The following is a 17,495-nucleotide window of genomic DNA, read 5'->3' as shown; positions in this document are numbered from 1 at the left end:
AAGAATGTGGCGGAAGTGACGTCAAAATTTAGGCTTAAAAAGTCGGGCCACTAGCAACGTTGTCGTTGTTGCTAAGAAAACTCGGGCCACTAGCAACGGCGTACGACGTCGTTAGCGTCGTTGTTGCTAGGGGCCCGAGTGTTTCTCGGTGGCGGTGGACGGGCTTTTGGCACGGTGTGTTCGGCCTTGCGTGTTAAAGTCTACATGCCTGGCGTCGTGACGTTACGCACGCATCTAAGATTGCTTTTAAATGCAGCAAATAACCGCTAATTTGATATTTTGTTCGTCAAACTTGGTGTCGTTACGCGGAGCGTTCGATGGATTGAAATGAATCTCGCGAAAAGGTGGCACTCCGGAACCGCGCTTCGACACGCGAAGAAGCGTTGATTGTTTTGATCAGCGAACTTTCGCACCTCACCAAGCAGCACAGAAACATGAAGCCGCTCTCGGCGATGCTGAGCTCGAGTTTCGAAGGCCACACGGCGGGTGTACGGTAGGCCGATGAGGATGGTGAGCTGAGCTATAAGCGGCGCGTAATGTCGTCTTTCTTCGCCTGGCGTCGGAAAAGGTTCACCGCACCTGTGCGCCGGTCTGTGTCTAGGTGCGTGTTTGCGGGGAGGGAGGTGTAGGAGTGTAGCGGCGAGCGGCGCGGCTTTTTTTATACCTTTCTTTTACGAAGCGCTTGCGAGCCGCGCGCGTTACCCGCCCAGTAGCTCGGTGGAGAAAGAAGATAGTGAGGAGAGCCGAGCCAACTTCCGGTTGCGGGGCGGCTTCACAAAAAGTGACGTCAGGGCCTCTCCTTAATTCTTTCCTTCCTCCATGCCCAAGCCCAAGTTTGGGAGCGAGACACCAGCGCCGCAGCGGCGAGCAGCGGAAAGTAGGGGCGCCGCCGGAGCAGACGCCCTGCTAGCTTTGTATGCACGTGAGACGGGAGAGTCGCGCGAGGCGCAATCTTCGCGCTGACAAACGCGGTCTCGGCGAAGCAAAAAAAGAGGTAGTACGGAGGCCTTAATGTAAAAACCAAAGCATATGTACACGGTGATCCACTCTTACCGCGAACACGCGGGTATGCGGCCGCGCTCTTCGGAGAGCCAGTGAGTCTGTCCCCAACGTGCACGAAAAAAGTGGCAGACGACGCGCAGGCAAGTCGCTCGCTGCTCGATTTTCCAGCCTTGCCACTGCGAGTCGCAAACCGCTGAACATATCGGCGAGACAGTCGAGCTTTCGGCAACGACGTCGCCCGCGGACACGCCGTGCGACGAACTGCGCTGCTCACTCGCTGCAGTAGTCGTCTCTAAGCCTAACCGTTTCGCACCGATGCTGCAGCTGAGGGCACTTTGGAACTGGCCAGCGCTGTAATAAAGGTGCTACTCGCGTCACCGTTTTGCTATGTTCCTCGTCACATAATAAAACAAAGACGTGATCGATTTCCGTGATGCCTTCAACAGCGGAGCCAGGTGACAACAGGCAAAGCGGCCTGGGAAAAGAAATATGCTTGTATCGCAGTTATCACTTCTACCAGCTGCTTGGTATTGGGCAACGATCCTCAAAAATGATTCATTTTTGACGTTGCTGTACTCCAGAGCTTGGTATGAACGCGAACAAACAATAATAGCGTATTTTTCTCACGGCGGCGGCAGGCAAACCGGCCAGCAGGCCGGCCCTGAGAAGCGCGCCGCTGCCGCTGTCATGACGCTTGTACGACTACGGTGCACATTAATACCGTCACGACATCCTCCTGGTCGCCGTAGTGCATTGCGAATCGCACCGAGCGCGAGTGCAGGAGACGCGGTCAAAGCAAACCAAATTCTCGAAAGCGCGCAAGCAATGTTATTCTGGAGAGTTTTCGTTTCAAGCGAGAAGGCGACCCGCAGGTCGCACTTGCAAGTGTGAACAATGGTGTTCGAATGTTTAGGAGAGTCCGCCAAGGTGGAGTAGAATGTTGACGAACTGTTGCCTGGTAGCATGTCCTTTCGACTCGCACGTATTCGTGGATCGCCCTGCGCATCGCATGCAACAACTGACAACTACGATCAACAAGTGTCTCGCTTTATTTCGCAGAGCTGATAGTACTTCGCATATTTCGAGCATATGATTATACAGTGGACTTATCTCTAGGTACATATCGCACAGTACGACGTTATTATTCACACGAGAAACGTATTTTACAGTCAAATAGGCCTGCTCGTCGGCGATCGTCTGCTGCACACAGTAGACGCGACTAATAAATCCCCCCCCCCCCCTTAATTAAGTTTGCAATGCGGAACTGCGCGTCAGTCTGAACGATCTTATTGCGGCTCACGCAGGCGATACATCGCGACATCGCGGGCGCGTGCACGTGCAAGTAAGCGCGCGTGCAAAGAAGCGTGATGAAGGCAGCGCGAGCAGCGCCCCAGTTTTTACTTTTCTCCCATAGATGGCGCTGCCCATCAGGCGCAGCAGCGCCACTTGGAGATGGTTTGGGAGCTTCGCGCCCTCGCTCTCTTTTACGGCCAGTGCATGAGGGGCAATTGCTGTGACATCGTTTCACATACTTAAAAGAACTGAAAAATTCAGGGGGCCCTTTGTTGACCTAGAATGCGGTGAGGCGAAAGCCTTAAGCGCGGTGTTGCTGCTTGTGTCACTGATGTGTGGTTAAAGAGACACTGAGGAGAAATTGAAGTTGGCTTGTATCGACAGAATACCAGCTCCTGATTACTAAAACACCACTCATACTGACAACAAAGCTCTTGTAACGTAGAAAAGAGCAAGAACCAAAATACAGGTATCGCCGCTACAGGCAAAACTCGCAAGTACAAGCGTGATGACGTCATAGGACAAAACAGTGTGGCTAGAACCAATGCTTCTAGTAACACTGGGACACGAGACGTCACGAATTACTGAGGCGCAGCCAATGCATGTGCAAATCTCCTTGACGTCGCCAGATGGCGCCACGTACCCGGCAGCTACGCGCGCGCCTGCAGCATCGGGGCCAATCAGCGCCTGCTTACCGGCGGTAGGCGGGCTCCCGTTATTCCGCTAACGCTAACAAGGTACACGGTATGCTAAAGAGTATGCGGTATGCGAGAACTTCGTTGACGACTTCGAGAACGGGCTCCCTCGTAACGCTGGCAAAACGCCGGTGCAAACGTAAACGAAGCGACGGTAGCGACGGCCCCAATAGCCGATAGATGCCTTCAACGTGCGGCCGGCGGTAGCTTTCCTTTCGGCTGCTGCTAGGCCGCTCTACTTGCCGTTAGAAATCACGGAGTCTGCGTTACGTCATGCCCACGTCATGTTTCACGTCACTTAGTCCTGTGTTGCCATAAGAGAATCCCAAGTTTGAATCAGTGTGGCGGAAAAAACTTTTCAACTTCGAATCCGAATTTCTTAGAAATAAATGCATCTTTCGCTGCCGGCCAAGCGGCAACAACGCCATGAAATGCCGAACTATCGGATTTTGCTATAAAAAAATATTAATAGAGCTCTCCTCAGTGTCCCTTTAAGATGTTAAGCTTCGCCTCTAAGAGTGGAACGCGACAGCGTCTTGCAACGCTGCCAGGAAGTCCACAGAACGCCATCGCCCGATCGGCTCTAGCCTTGCTCGTCGGTAACTTGGTTTTTGAGGAAAGGAAATGTATCTGTCTCTCATATCTCGGTGGACACCTCAACCTCGCCGTAAGGGAAGGGAGGAAAATGGGAGTGAAAGAAGACACCGTTTTCACTAGATGCGCTTTTGTTCACACCAAACAATAGAGCTGGCATGGCGGAGTGGTTAGCGTGCTCGTCTTGCACTTCGGAGACCCTCGTTCGATTCTCCCAACTAGACCAATTTCCTGCTCTGTTTTGTTTATGTTTCTGGGCTGATTATAAAGGTTAATTAGGCAAGTTGGTTAATTAACTAATTAGCTAAACTCAGCTCACTTATTTGGAGCATCACTATACCTTCCCTTTTGTTGGTTCCATGGTTACTAGACAAAGTACAATTGGCCCCGTTTGAAATTCGCGCACTGTGACGTCAAGACCATTTCGACCAATTGAAAAGCGGGACATTTCTGTCGACAACTCCTGCTTACAACGATGAGGCATTAAAGGCTTCAGCCTTAATGCAATAACAGGCACTGCTTGTAATGACCTATACAACATTGTCGTGCGACTAACAGTCCCAAGGGAAGTCAGTTACAGTCCGAAATGCTTTCGCGTTGGCTTGCGGATGAAACCAGATGGCTTGCCATTTTGGTTTCTCAATTAATCGGAAAAACTTGTTAGAAATCAGATGTGCTAAGCGTTTTGCGTGATGCGGTTCAACGATTAGTTACAAGGCTTCGAGAAATTTTGATCGTATGAGATCTTTGACCGCATTTTCAAAAAAACGCCGAAATCATTTCCACGAGAGCTAGATTAATTCCGGCTTTTGATAGTGAATTTCACCATTCTCTTGAGTGCGCCGAAGTTTGCACAAAGAACTGCTACTGTTGTTCGTCGTCACAAGCATGTCAGCAAGGCGCGCGAAGCGGCAAACCTTTTGTTCAAGCGTAAGCGTGAAATTACAGCATTTGTGGTACATTTTATCCCTTCCCATGTAATTTCAGCTTCATCATCTAGGTAGATTTCCTCTAAAAATTCAGTTACCTCATAACTGACACCTATATCTTTCATTATGTTCCACAGGAGTTCCCCGTTCACGTTGTCGTATGCACCGCTTATGTCCAGAAGGGCTAAATACAGAAGCCTGTTTTCCACCTTAGCTATTTCTATGCATTGGATAAGCACGAACAGGCTATCATCTAAGCGCCTACCACTTCTGAACCCATTCTAAAGTTCTCCGAGTATCCTACTGCCTTCTACCCATGACCGCATTTTTAATTTCAGCGCCTACGTTGCCAGCCTGTATATAACAGATGTTATCGTAATCGGTCGGCAGGATTTTATGTTCATCTTATCTCCTTTCCCTTTATAAATCCAATTCATTTTACCGTGTCTCCAGCTGTGTGGAATTCGCTTATTTGTTATGACTGTCTCCAATGCTTTATCAACGTTTCCTTGCTTCTGTGGCCAAGTTCATTAATCAGCCTAATTAGAATTTCGTCTATCTCTGCGGGTGTGGTCTGAGGAATATTTGCTTCCGCCTTTTTCCAGTTAAGACTAGTCAGGGCTAAGCTGTTCTCTATGGTGCTGTCCTGCGTTTCTCCCTCACTTGGGGAGGTTACCCTATTGTCGTTGCTAAATGAAGCAGCGATAACTGACGTAATGTAGTTCACAGCATCGTCTCCCTCTAAACATCTTCCCTCAACATCTTTAATCTATTCCTGCTTTCTTTGATTTGTTTTACCCAACCAGCTTATATGATTCTAGTCTATATGATTCCAGGAAGGGTTGGCTCATAGGGCCCTCTCGCGGAGATCAGTGGTGGTGCAGTGCAGGCGCCTGCTTCGGCCGTTAGGAGAGAGCGAGTGGGCATGGAACAGCAGCAGCAATGCAGCAACGACCAATGTTCTTCTATTTCTTGGTGCAGATGCTATCTTGGAGCGGCCTTTGTCATGTTTCGAGCGACCGGCAGCACATTCCCTGCCTGACATCGACTGAGCGCGCCGTATCAGCTCTTCGGCTGCCTGAACAGTTCAAGTCAGACTCGCTACGAATGAGCGAATGTTGCCCGACGCCACCGGAAGAAGCCATCGCCTTCAAGTGGTCTGCACCTTTGGCCGCGCAAGCCCCATCGTCACAGTCATCAAGCGTATCGCGCCCTTTTAAGCACTGGCAATCACCGAGCGCCTTCAGTGGGCATGGAACAGCAGCAGCAATGCAGCAACGACCAATGTTCTTCTATTTCTTGGTGCAGGTCAGTCCATGTCCTTCTTTGCACTGTAAACGCACAAGTAATGTCAACCTGCTGCTTGTACCATGCCCAAGTGTATTCATGTGCCTAGTGTGCGAATGTGTATATGTGCTGAAATTATTGCTCTTAGGTGGTGATATTGAACAGAACCCAGGGCCCCCTAAAAAAGATGCTGGCCAGTCCAATGATGACGTAGTCACTCTGTTAAAATCTTTAAACGAAAAAATTGATAAGAACCATGGCGAAATACTCTCCCAGCTCAATGAAGTTCGGCAAACACAATCAAAGCTTGAGCGTCAAATGGCCAGTATGAACGATAGGCTTGTTGCCGTCGAAGAAAAAGTAGCTGCCTTGCAAGCCTCCAGCGCCTTTGAGATTACCCGGGAAGTGTCTGAGGCTGTACAGAATGAAGCAGCGGCGTTTCATAAACGACTGGATGACCTCGAAGACAGGTCAAGACGCGATAATCTACTTTTTCACGGCCTCCCTGACGCGCAAAACGAATCATGGGATGAATCTGAAAAGCTCGTGCGTGAAAAGCTTCTTTCTGAAATGGACCTTGAGCTACCCAGCGAGGCTATAGCACGTGCGCATCGGCTGGGTAAATTTTCGTATGACAAATGCCGTCCTGTCATAGTCAAGTTTACGAATTTTAAGATCCGAGAAGCTGTGTTTACTGACCGAAACAAAATGAAAAATGCTGGGCTAAAGGTTACGGAAGATTTCTGCTTGTCAACTCGCAACGCACGTAAAAAACTTTTCGACTTTGGACAGGCAAGTGGAGAGAAGTACGCTATTCGTCAGAACAAATTGTTCATAAAGAATAAGTGTTACATCTACATTTCGGCATCAGATAGCATCTGTGAATATCATATCAATAACGAAGCAACCCCACGCAGCCCTGATAGTAGTGCCTTGCCAGCCGATCTTTCTACCGCGTAGCTACCTGCTCGTGGTCATGACCTTCCAAATGACATATGCGTTTTGTTCTCTAATATTCGTAGTGTTCTTAACAAACGTGATGAACTGTGTACTCTCATCGACACGTGCGATGCAGACATTTTGGTACTCACCGAAACCTGGCTGAATTCAAAGATTTCGAATGATGAAATACTAAACTGCGAAAAGGATTTCATTACTTATCGATGTGACCGTGGAGACAGAATAGGAGGCGGTGTTCTGATAGCGGTCGCTGATCATCTGCATTCTTCACACGTGTCACTTGTCTCTTCACTAGAATTTGTATGCGCCTCTATACGCATTAATCATCGAGACGTAATCTTCTGCGCATGCTATCGCCCTCCAAATGCTCCATCATCTTTTTGTAGTGAACTTCATGATGTGCTCAATCGAATTTTAGTTAGGTTCCCTTCTTCTCCAATCTTTCTACTTGGGGATTTCAACATGCCAAAAATAAATTGGTCTGGCGCGTTTCCTTCCACTCTAGATTCGTCGCCTGACACGATTGGCTTCACAAATCTGTGCAATGACTTCAATTTCTCCCAGCTCATTACCCAGCCAACCCGTACCACCACTACTAGCGCGAATATTCTTGATCTTGTTCTAACTACGCTTCCTGAACTAGTTCATTCATTGGCAATTCTACCAGGCCTCAGTGACCACTCCTTCATCCAGTTTGAGCTTAAAGACACTAACACACGTGTGCGACCCAATCCCAAATATATCAGAGATTATTCAAAGGCAAATTTTCCGTCGATTAACGCAGAACTCGAAATCTTCTTAGGTGAGTGCATGCCAAACTTTTATAACCGTTCTGTGGAAACGAACTGGCATCTTTTTAAAGAAAAGGTTGATTTTCTCGTCCAAAAATACATACCTTTACGCGTCATATCAGGCAAGCAACGTTCCCCGTGGTTCACTACCGCATTAAAACGCCTTTTAAGTAAAAAAAAAACGAGTTTACCGCAGGGTGAAAACCACCGGTTGCTCTGACCACTGGGATTTGTATCGTGCCATAACATCTGATTATCGAAAAGCCTTAAAAAACGCCAAGCAGGTTTTTTTCCAGAGTACGCTTCCGTCTTTGTTGGTTGATAATACCAAAAAATTTTGGAACATCATTTCTGGTCCTAAGCATAAAGCAATAGCTCTAAACGATAGCAGCGGCGCAGCCATTCCTTCATCAGAGTGCCCTCAAGTGCTCAATGACGCCTTCTCTAATGCTTTTTTACAGCAATCATCTGTTTCTCTGCCCTCTTTTCAGTCTGTGCAGAATCCACTAATGGACCCAATTGTGTTTGCCTGTATTGGTATAGAAAGTCTAATTAATAATCTCAAAATTTCTTCATCTTCGGGAATCGACGACATAAATTCTAAATTTTTAAAGAATACAAGTGTTTATTCTTCCATTTACTTGTGTTCACTGTTTTCGCAATCTTTGAATTCAGGACAGCTGCCCGGGGACTGGAAGGTGGGTAAGGTGGTACCAATATTTAAGTCTGGTGATGCTCATTGTGCCCTTAATTACAGACCCATATCATTAACAAGTGTCCCGTGTAAACTGTTTGAACATGTCATTTTTTCTAATCTGGTTAAATTTCTAGAAAAACATTCGTTCTTTTTCCCTCATCAGCATGGCTTTCGTCAATCATTTTCTTGTGAAACGCAACTCATTTCCTTCACCCATGATTTATTTGACGCATTAGACAAGGAACTTTTCATTGACTGCGTATTTTTAGATTTTCAGAAAGCATTTGATCTTGTTAATCACCAACTACTTTGTTTTAAGCTCGGTAAACTGAACATCGACCCAAACATTCTTTCATGGATCGAAAGTTTTTTGCGTAACAGAACTCAATTCGTCACTGCAAATAACGCTGTTTCCTCACAGTTGAGTTCCCTACTATATCCATAATTTCCCTCTCTCTGCCGGCACATAGAACGAACTTCCCAGACAAGGTAACAGGTAAAATATAAAGGTTTAATTACATGAAGAAAGTAAGACAAGAAGGTAAAGTAGGGAGACAAGGTTACAAGATTGAAGAAAAAAAGCCTTTTTCCCATGCCGAACAGCGGCTTAAATAGGGTGTCCTGTCCCCAGATCCCTAGTTGGGGAATTTCATTAATCAAAAATGTGTCCAATCACTGTGAACTGGGTCACGTGTCCATGCGTAGTGTTCCGCCCACAAGGGCGTCCCCCAGTTCACCCTCGCCACTTCCTTCGAAGATGCTGTCCGGCCGATCCCTCGCAGCAACGATGACAAGCCGTTAAGTTCGAGCCATTCGTCAGCCGAAACACGAGTCTGACACCTGCACTTCACAGCGAGCCGCGGGGACGGAGGGCCGGCGTCGCACTTGCGCCGAAAGGTTCCAGGAAGACCGGAAGCCGTTACCGAAGCGCGAGCACGCCAGCACCCGCGCTGGCCACAAACAACACAGAACAGCCGCCGACACACCATGCCGTTGCGTTGCGTTTGGGTTGGGCACCGCTAATGGGAGCCGAAGACCGCTCCCGTGCAGCGGATGTCCCCCCATAAACCACCAGGGGGTCCCCTTGTTGACGCCGCTCCCTGCTTTCGGGGTACCGGGGCCGCCACGCCGACGCCTCTCCGAAGTCCTGTCTATTGACAGTTTCCAGGTGTCTGGAGATTCTTTGTTGCCTGGCGCTTCCCCGTCTTTAACACATACAGCACCAAGGAGCCGCTCCGATGCTTCGGCGCTTTAGCGGAAGGAGTCGAGCGTAACACCTCCGCACCAACTGTGTTGCATGGTTTTCCTAGCGTGCAACACAACACACCAGAATAGCTCGACAAGCCCGAGCCCCGGCGGCCGGGAGCTCCCGATGGCCTCCCGCGCCGCGTGCAAAGTCAAAGCCTTCTCCCACTTATCTCCCCAAACCGCAAAAGCAAAGAGAGAGAGACAGAGAGAGAGAAAAAAAAAACTTGACCCCTCGCCCGTACACACAGAGATCCCGCTGGAGATTAGCCGGCACCCACAAGCCTTGACATGGCGTCGGCGTTGGCATTTTGGACCCCTTTTTTGTGTTCGATTGTGAGGTTGTACTTTTGCAGAGCCAGCGACCATCGAGTGAGCTTAGCACTATGTGGACTGCAAAGGGTGAGGTAGCGAAGAGGGTTATGGTCGGTGATCACTCGCACCTTAGTGCCGAACACCCACTCCTCGAGTTTCTCTAGTGCCCAAATGATGGCATAAGCCTCCTTTTCAATGGTGGCCCAACGGGCCTGGGCCGGACTCAGTTTCCTGCTCAGGAAGGCTACGGGGCACTCCCTACCCTCCTCGTCGAGTTGCGCTAGACACGCGCCGACGGCGAAGTCGGACGCGTCTGTGGCGAGGACATATTCTCGCGTGGGATCTGGTGCGCGTAGCGCTGTCGCAGACTTTAGCCGAGCCTTGACGTCGTCGAATGCCCGTTGGGCCTCGTCTCCCCAGGGGAGTTGTTGCGGCGTCCGCCTCGTAGTGAGGTTTGTCAGTGCAAGCACCACCTGCGCGTAGTGAGGCACATACTGGCGGTAGTAGTTGGCAAGCCCTAAGAAACTTCTCAATTGCCTCTTCGTCTGGGGCACGGGAATTTCATCGATTGCCTTCACCTTGTCTGGGTCGACGCGGTGGCTATTCGATCCCACAATGTGCCCCAAAAACCGCACCTCCTTCTTTGCGAAGCGGCACTTACTCGCATTGACGGTGAACCCCGCTGCTCCGATCGCAGCCAATACCTTTTCTAAGTGCTCGAGATGATCTTCCCACGTTTCGGAAAATATTGCGAGGTCGTCAATGTATGCACAGGCATACTCGCGGTGGGGAGCTAGCACTTCGTTAATTATGCGCTGAAAAGTTGAGCCGGCGTTTCTGAGACCGAACGGCATAACCCGCCACGCGTACTGGCCGTGAGGCGTCCCGAATGCGGTGAGAGCCTGTGCCTCCTCGTCCAGCCGTATCTGCCAGTATCCTTTCAGCATATCTATCAAGGTGATGTACTCCGCCTTCGCCACTCTCAGCAGGAGCTCGTCAGGTAGACTCATGGGGTAAGCGTCCGGTTCGGTGATGCTATTGAGTTTGCGGTAGTCGCAGCATAGTCTCACTCCCCCGTCCCGCTTTGCCACGCAGACCACCGGATGGGCGTATTGGCTTTCCACGGGGTAAACCAGGCCCCATTCCCTAAGCTCGGAAACTTGCCTCTCCACCTCCTTTCTAAAGGCCATCGGCACCTTGTACGGATAGACCGGTTGCCTCTCCGCGCCTGCCTTGAGCTTGATGCGGTGCACTCCTACGTTGCAAGTACCTGGCCTGTCTCCGAAAACGTGACTGTTTCGGGCCACCAACGCGTCGACCTCCGAGCGTTGTGACGCGTTCAGATGACTTAATGCGTCGGGCGGCAGCTCATTGATTGGGTCCGCAGGGGTAGGAAACGTCGGCACGTGGCCGAACTCCTCATCGCCCTCAAATATTAACCCGACCGCACTTACGCGCGCGTGATACGGCCGCAGCTTATTTGCGTGCACCGAACGGTGCGACCCGTCTTCTAGCTCAATGACGTAAGTGTAGGGCCGCAGCTGCCTAACGACCCTGACCGGCCCCACCCACTTCTCCGTTAACTTGTTCCCGCCTTGCTTCTCGAGCCACAATACCTGTTCATCCTCCCTGAACCCCTTGTCTGTTGTTCTGAGATTGTAGCGGCTGGTATAAGTGCGCTGAGCTGCTTCTAAGTTCTCGTCGGCTGCTGCACTGGCCTCAGCCATTGTTTCCCGCAGCCTTTGCATGTACTGCGCCGCGGGGTCTCCCAATGAGTCTGGGACTGCCCATTCCCCCGTCCAAGATTTTTGTAGGATGGTGAGTGGTCCCACCGGCAGCCTTCCGTACATCAGCTCGAAGGGCGACCTCCCCGTGCTAGCGTTGGGCACCTCACGGTAGGCCCACAGGAGGAACGGAACGAATTTGTCCCACTCTCTCCCGTGTTCGTTTATGGTGTGGTGCAGCATGGACTTGAATGTCCCGTTCCACCTTTCGACTAACCCGTTGCTCTGCGGGTGGTCCGGCGTAGAGAAACGAGGACATGCGCCTAGTTTTGCAAGGAGCTCTTGAGTCAATTTAGCTGTGAAATTTGTGCCCTGATCGCAGCAGATCGTCTCTGGGACACCTAGTCGCGCAAATATCTGCAGTAACCCGTCGCAAGTAGCCCTCGCAGTCAAGGCCTTCAAACATATTACTTCTGGCCACCTTGAATGGACGTCCACTACACATAAAGCATAACGGTGTCCTCTAGCGGAAGGCGGCTCGAGCGGGCCTACACAGTCCATGTTTACCACTTGGAATGCGACGCCCGGTCTGGCTAAAGGTGAGATCGGCACGCGGTCCTGTGTTCGCATAGGGGCTCTCATCTGACAATCATGGCACGTGCGGCAGTGCTGCTTCACATCGCGGGCTACCCCTGGCCAGTAGAATGACGCCTTAATGCGCTGTAGAGTTTTCCGCTCGCCAAGGTGTCCTGCCCATGCGGAATCATGGGCCATTTCTAGGACTTCCTTGCGGCGTTCTGATGGCAGAACGAGCTGGCAGCACTCGTGCCCGGCGACGTGCTCTCGGTGATAAAGCAGCTCGTCGCGCACGAGCATGCCGTGCGTGCCCTCCTTCGCCTGTGCCCATGCTTCTCTCAGCGTTTCGTCCATCCGCTGCGCCTCGCGGAACGTCTGCCGCGTCGTTTGCGCTGCCTCTTGCGAGGTGCTCTCGACGGTCACCTCGCATGCGCGCACTACTTCTTGGCTCTCGTTCTCGCACGATTCCTGCCCTGGGTCTAAGTTCTCATCTTCGCCTTCAGGCTCGCAGATAGGTGGTACTGCCACTCTGTCCTCCAAGAGCTGCTCGTAATCATTAGGGGTTATCAGCGCGTCTATGCCCTTTGCCAACTTGTCGGTGATTGCGCACAGTATGCCCTTCTCCGAGGGGTAAAATGAGATACCTGGAGCGCCCTCCGTAGTCGACATCGGCACGTATGCTAGCTCGGCAACTACTTGCTCCCCAAACGCGCCTGTCAGTTTGATAGTCGACCCTGCGCTGTCGTACCTTGGGCATAGTGATTTGCGAATGACGGTCAAGTCCGCCCCGGAGTCTATTCGCGCGTCGAAAGTTTGACCTGCACTCTTTAGCGTAACCGTGCTGGCCCCGCCGACTTCTGTTACTCGCATTGGCGCGTCCCCCGCCTCAAGTGGCGCGGCTACCCGAGCAACGACCTCTCTGTTCTCACTACGATTTTTCTTTGTCGCCTCCCTCGCTGATAATGCGCCCTGCGGGCATTCCTTTGCTACGTGCCCGTAGCTGTAGCAATTAAAACATTGTTTCCTGCGCCGCGAATGGGGGCTAGCGTTTTCTGAAGGCCGCGCTGTCGGTGTCCCTTCAGCTTTCTGTTTTTCGTTCGCACTTGATGTCCTTCCCGCTGTTACTCTGCACCTGACACTCTCCTCGAATGCCTGTGCTATCGTAGCAACATCTTCGGGCTTAAAGAATCCTCGCTTTTGGCTTTGATTTAGCACAATGTGTGCTCTTGCGTCTGCGCTGAGACAATCCTTCAGACGGTCTGAGACTACGAGCTGTTTAATTTTCTCTAACGAGTTTGCTTCACTGCTTTCGACATAGTACTCCCAATAATTCTCTAATCTGACCGCGAATTGCTCCCACGACTCTTCCGGTCTTCTGCTGGATGATTGGAAAAGGCGTTTGTACTCCGCAGCTGATAATCTGAGTCCCTGCAAAATTTTGCTTTTTAGAATGTGGTATTCTCGCCTTTCATCTGAAGACATACGTGTAAGGAGTCCCCGCGCCCTCTCACTGAGTCGCGGCAACACAAGTCCGGCCCACCACTCCGTTGGTACATCGTAGGATTCCAAGGTTGCCTCGATGTCTTCAAACCAACCCGGCACTAGTGCTTCTTGAGTAGGCATTGTCGCGAGTACCCCCTTCAACAGGCTAGCAAATTTTAGTTTCCGGTCCTCCTCCGACCGCGTATCCGCACCTGAGCAGCTGCTCCCCTCGACGGACGCGACTCCACTTTGCGATTGCAAACGTACTGTTTCTAGGACCCTTTCAGCAATTTTTAATTGTAACTCCAGCAGCCTTTCTTGCTGCTCCGACGCCGTCTGTGGCGAGGCGTTACTACGGCCTTCTACCATTTCGCTTGTTAGCGCCGGCACCTCTCCCCCTTCCCCATCTACACCCGGGTTCTCCATTACTGTTTCTTTAGCGACGTCACTCCTCAAAACCCAAGGCTTTGACATTACACGCAAACACAAGAAACCAAACGGGTACTCGCCTAGCTACCGAAGCGTCGCTGTCGGTGTCCCGGCTGGGTCAGATGAGCCTGGAGGTCTGGTGGGTCTCCTTGGTAGCTCGGTCGCTCCCTCCGCCACTCTCGTCGTCGTTGTCGCTTGTCCCCGGTGAAGTTGTTCCGCTCAGCCTAAGCAGATCCTGTCGACTGCGCCAGTTGAGTTCCCTACTATATCCATAATTTCCCTCTCTCTGCCGGCACATAGAACGAACTTCCCAGACAAGGTAACAGGTAAAATATAAAGGTTTAATTACATGAAGAAAGTAAGACAAGAAGGTAAAGTAGGGAGACAAGGTTACAAGATTGAAGAAAAAAAGCCTTTTTCCCATGCCGAACAGCGGCTTAAATAGGGTGTCCTGTCCCCAGATCCCTAGTTGGGGAATTTCATTAATCAAAAATGTGTCCAATCACTGTGAACTGGGTCACGTGTCCATGCGTAGTGTTCCGCCCACAAGGGCGTCCCCCAGTTCACCCTCGCCACTTCCTTCGAAGATGCTGTCCGGCCGATCCCTCGCAGCAACGATGACAAGCCGTTAAGTTCGAGCCATTCGTCAGCCGAAACACGAGTCTGACACCTGCACTTCACAGCGAGCCGCGGGGACGGAGGGCCGGCGTCGCACTTGCGCCGAAAGGTTCCAGGAAGACCGGAAGCCGTTACCGAAGCGCGAGCACGCCAGCACCCGCGCTGGCCACAAACAACACAGAACAGCCGCCGACACACCATGCCGTTGCGTTGCGTTTGGGTTGGGCACCGCTAATGGGAGCCGAAGACCGCTCCCGTGCAGCGGATGTCCCCCCATAAACCACCAGGGGGTCCCCTTGTTGACGCCGCTCCCTGCTTTCGGGGTACCGGGGCCGCCACGCCGACGCCTCTCCGAAGTCCTGTCTATTGACAGTTTCCAGGTGTCTGGAGATTCTTTGTTGCCTGGCGCTTCCCCGTCTTTAACACATACAGCACCAAGGAGCCGCTCCGATGCTTCGGCGCTTTAGCGGAAGGAGTCGAGCGTAACACTCACCATGCTCTGTTACCTCCGGCGTGCCTCAAGGTTCCGTACTCGGGCCGCTATTGTTTCTAATATACATTAACGACCTGCCAATTTCTATTAACTCCACAATTAGGCTTTTCGCAGATGATTGCGTTATTTATCGAGTAATCAAATCCGCTTCAGACTCATCCATACTTCAAAGTGACCTAAATAAGGTATCTAATTGGTGTAATAGTTGGCTCATGAGACTGAATACTAACAAGTGTAAGGTCATGCGTATTTCACACCGATCTGCTAACGAAAGTCTTATTCCCTACAATATTTCAGGTACTCTCCTTGAGCAAGTTACCGCATATAAATATTTAGGGGTTCATATAACTTCTAACCTTTCATGGCAGGCACATGTTGATTATGTTGTTAACAATGCTAACCGCATGCTTGGCTACTTGCGTCGTAATTTTTCCATGGCTCCATCTTCTTTAAAACTGCTACTTTATAAAACCTTAGTTAGATCTAAATTAGAATATGCGTGCTCTGTGTGGGACCCGGGACATGAAACTCTTACTAATCAGTTAGAGTCAGTACAGAATCGTAGCGCCAGATTTATTTTGTCTAACTTTTCCCGCACTGCTAGTGTAACTGCAATGAAAAATACTTTGAACCTTCCTAGCCTTTCCCTTCGTAGAAAACTCGCGCGAATGCTAACTTTTCACAAGATTTACTACCACAATCATCAGCTAAAACGGGATCTTTTATCTGAACCATCATTCATATCACCTCGCACGGATCATCGCCACAAGGTACGCATTCCATACTGCCGAAGCAATCCATACTTCAACTCATTTATACCCAAGACGGCGAGCGATTGGAACCACCTGCCCACCTTGGTTGCCGATATTTCTGACACCTGTTTATTTAAAAATGCCGCGGAAAACTATGTGTTTGACTAGGCTGTTTTGTTACCTAATCTGATATGTATTTTGTTCAAGCTTACGTTTTTTCTTTCTTTGCTGTATTACATTACATTTTGCATTTACTTTTTGTTTTCATTTTGCTGCATTGTCTATACTTTTTTTAACCACTCCCTTCTGTAACGCCCCACTGGGGCCCTGAAGGTATTGTAATAAATAAATAAATAAATATAACGCACGCGTCGAGACCGGCCGTGGCAATGCTAAAACTTTGTCAATGACGGCGCGCCTAGAAACGAATCCGCAATCACAGCACGATCGAGCGACAAAAAGTGAGTGATTACAGGAAAGGGAAAAGTTTTCTCGAGTGAAGTGGTTTGACCGAAGAGCCGTGGTGGTGGTGGTGGTGTAAAACATTTATTTGTATTTTATACAAGAGTGGTATTTCTTGGACCGCGCCTGAAGGGCCCGGCCCTCATAATCACTAGGAGGGATCCCTAGTCCGGGACCCCTGTGGCCTCCACGGCGGCCCGGGCTCTTGTCACCAGGGCTCGTTGGTCCTGGAGAGTTGAGCGGCCGAGCAGGGCAGCCTCCCAGTCCTCGCGGGTGGGGTGAGAAAGCAGGATTGGCAGGGCATGCCCACACCATGTGATACGTGTCCGCAAACACTTCCCCACAGTGTGGACACTCGCCCGAAAAGGCGGAATTGAAATGTTTCAGCACTGCCGGGCACAGTGCCGTGTTGGTGTAGAGGCGAAGAAGCCAACGCTCCTTCGCCTTGTTGAGGCCTTTACAGAGGGGTTGGTGTCGGCCGTGAGCGGTTTGATATAGGAGAGTGATCTCCCGAGAAGTAATATAGCTGGATTGAAATCAGTAGTCGGATCAGGCAGCGAGAGAGGCGATGAGCGGTGGTTAAGCGCGCGGGTGGTAGCGTCCGCTACCTTATTTTCCTCTATCCCTGCATGTCCTGGAGCCCAGAAGAGCCGTGGTCGCTGTCACTTTTTTATTTCATTCAATAGCGTTCTCCAGAGAGTGCCACCTGGTTCTTCGGCGAACGACACTGTGAGGGGAGTTTCCAGCGAGAAGGCACACAAAATAGAAAGCAGGAAAACTCTTTCGACGTTCGCATTTTGAAGCGAAAGATTTCACTACGGGACCTCGGGCTTTCTTCGTGGCGCTTGCGTTTCCACCTTCAAGCAATTTAGAGGTCAAACCACAGTTGAGCCATGGTGTGTTGCTATGGGGCTACATCAAGGTTGTCATTAAGGTCATAGGTCAGGTCAAGGTCATGGGTCAAGGTAAAGTCAAGGTCAAACAAAACATTGCAGATGGTTTATATTTAGTGTGTAAGCGTGTGTGTAAGCGTAAGTGTAAGGTGTAAGTGTAAGGTGTAAGTGTAAGATGTGTAAGCGTAAGCCTCATTCCCCTGGCTACGCTAAGAGTTCTGGCTTGGGGTTAAAGCAGTGACAAGACTCATAGTTCGG

The sequence above is a fragment of the Amblyomma mixtum genome, chromosome 3 (genome assembly GCF_055824585.1).
Source record: "Amblyomma mixtum isolate Tamu chromosome 3, ASM5582458v1, whole genome shotgun sequence".
In the NCBI taxonomy this organism is placed as follows: Eukaryota; Metazoa; Arthropoda; class Arachnida; order Ixodida; family Ixodidae; genus Amblyomma; species Amblyomma mixtum.
This window is presented reverse-complemented; position numbering follows the sequence as displayed.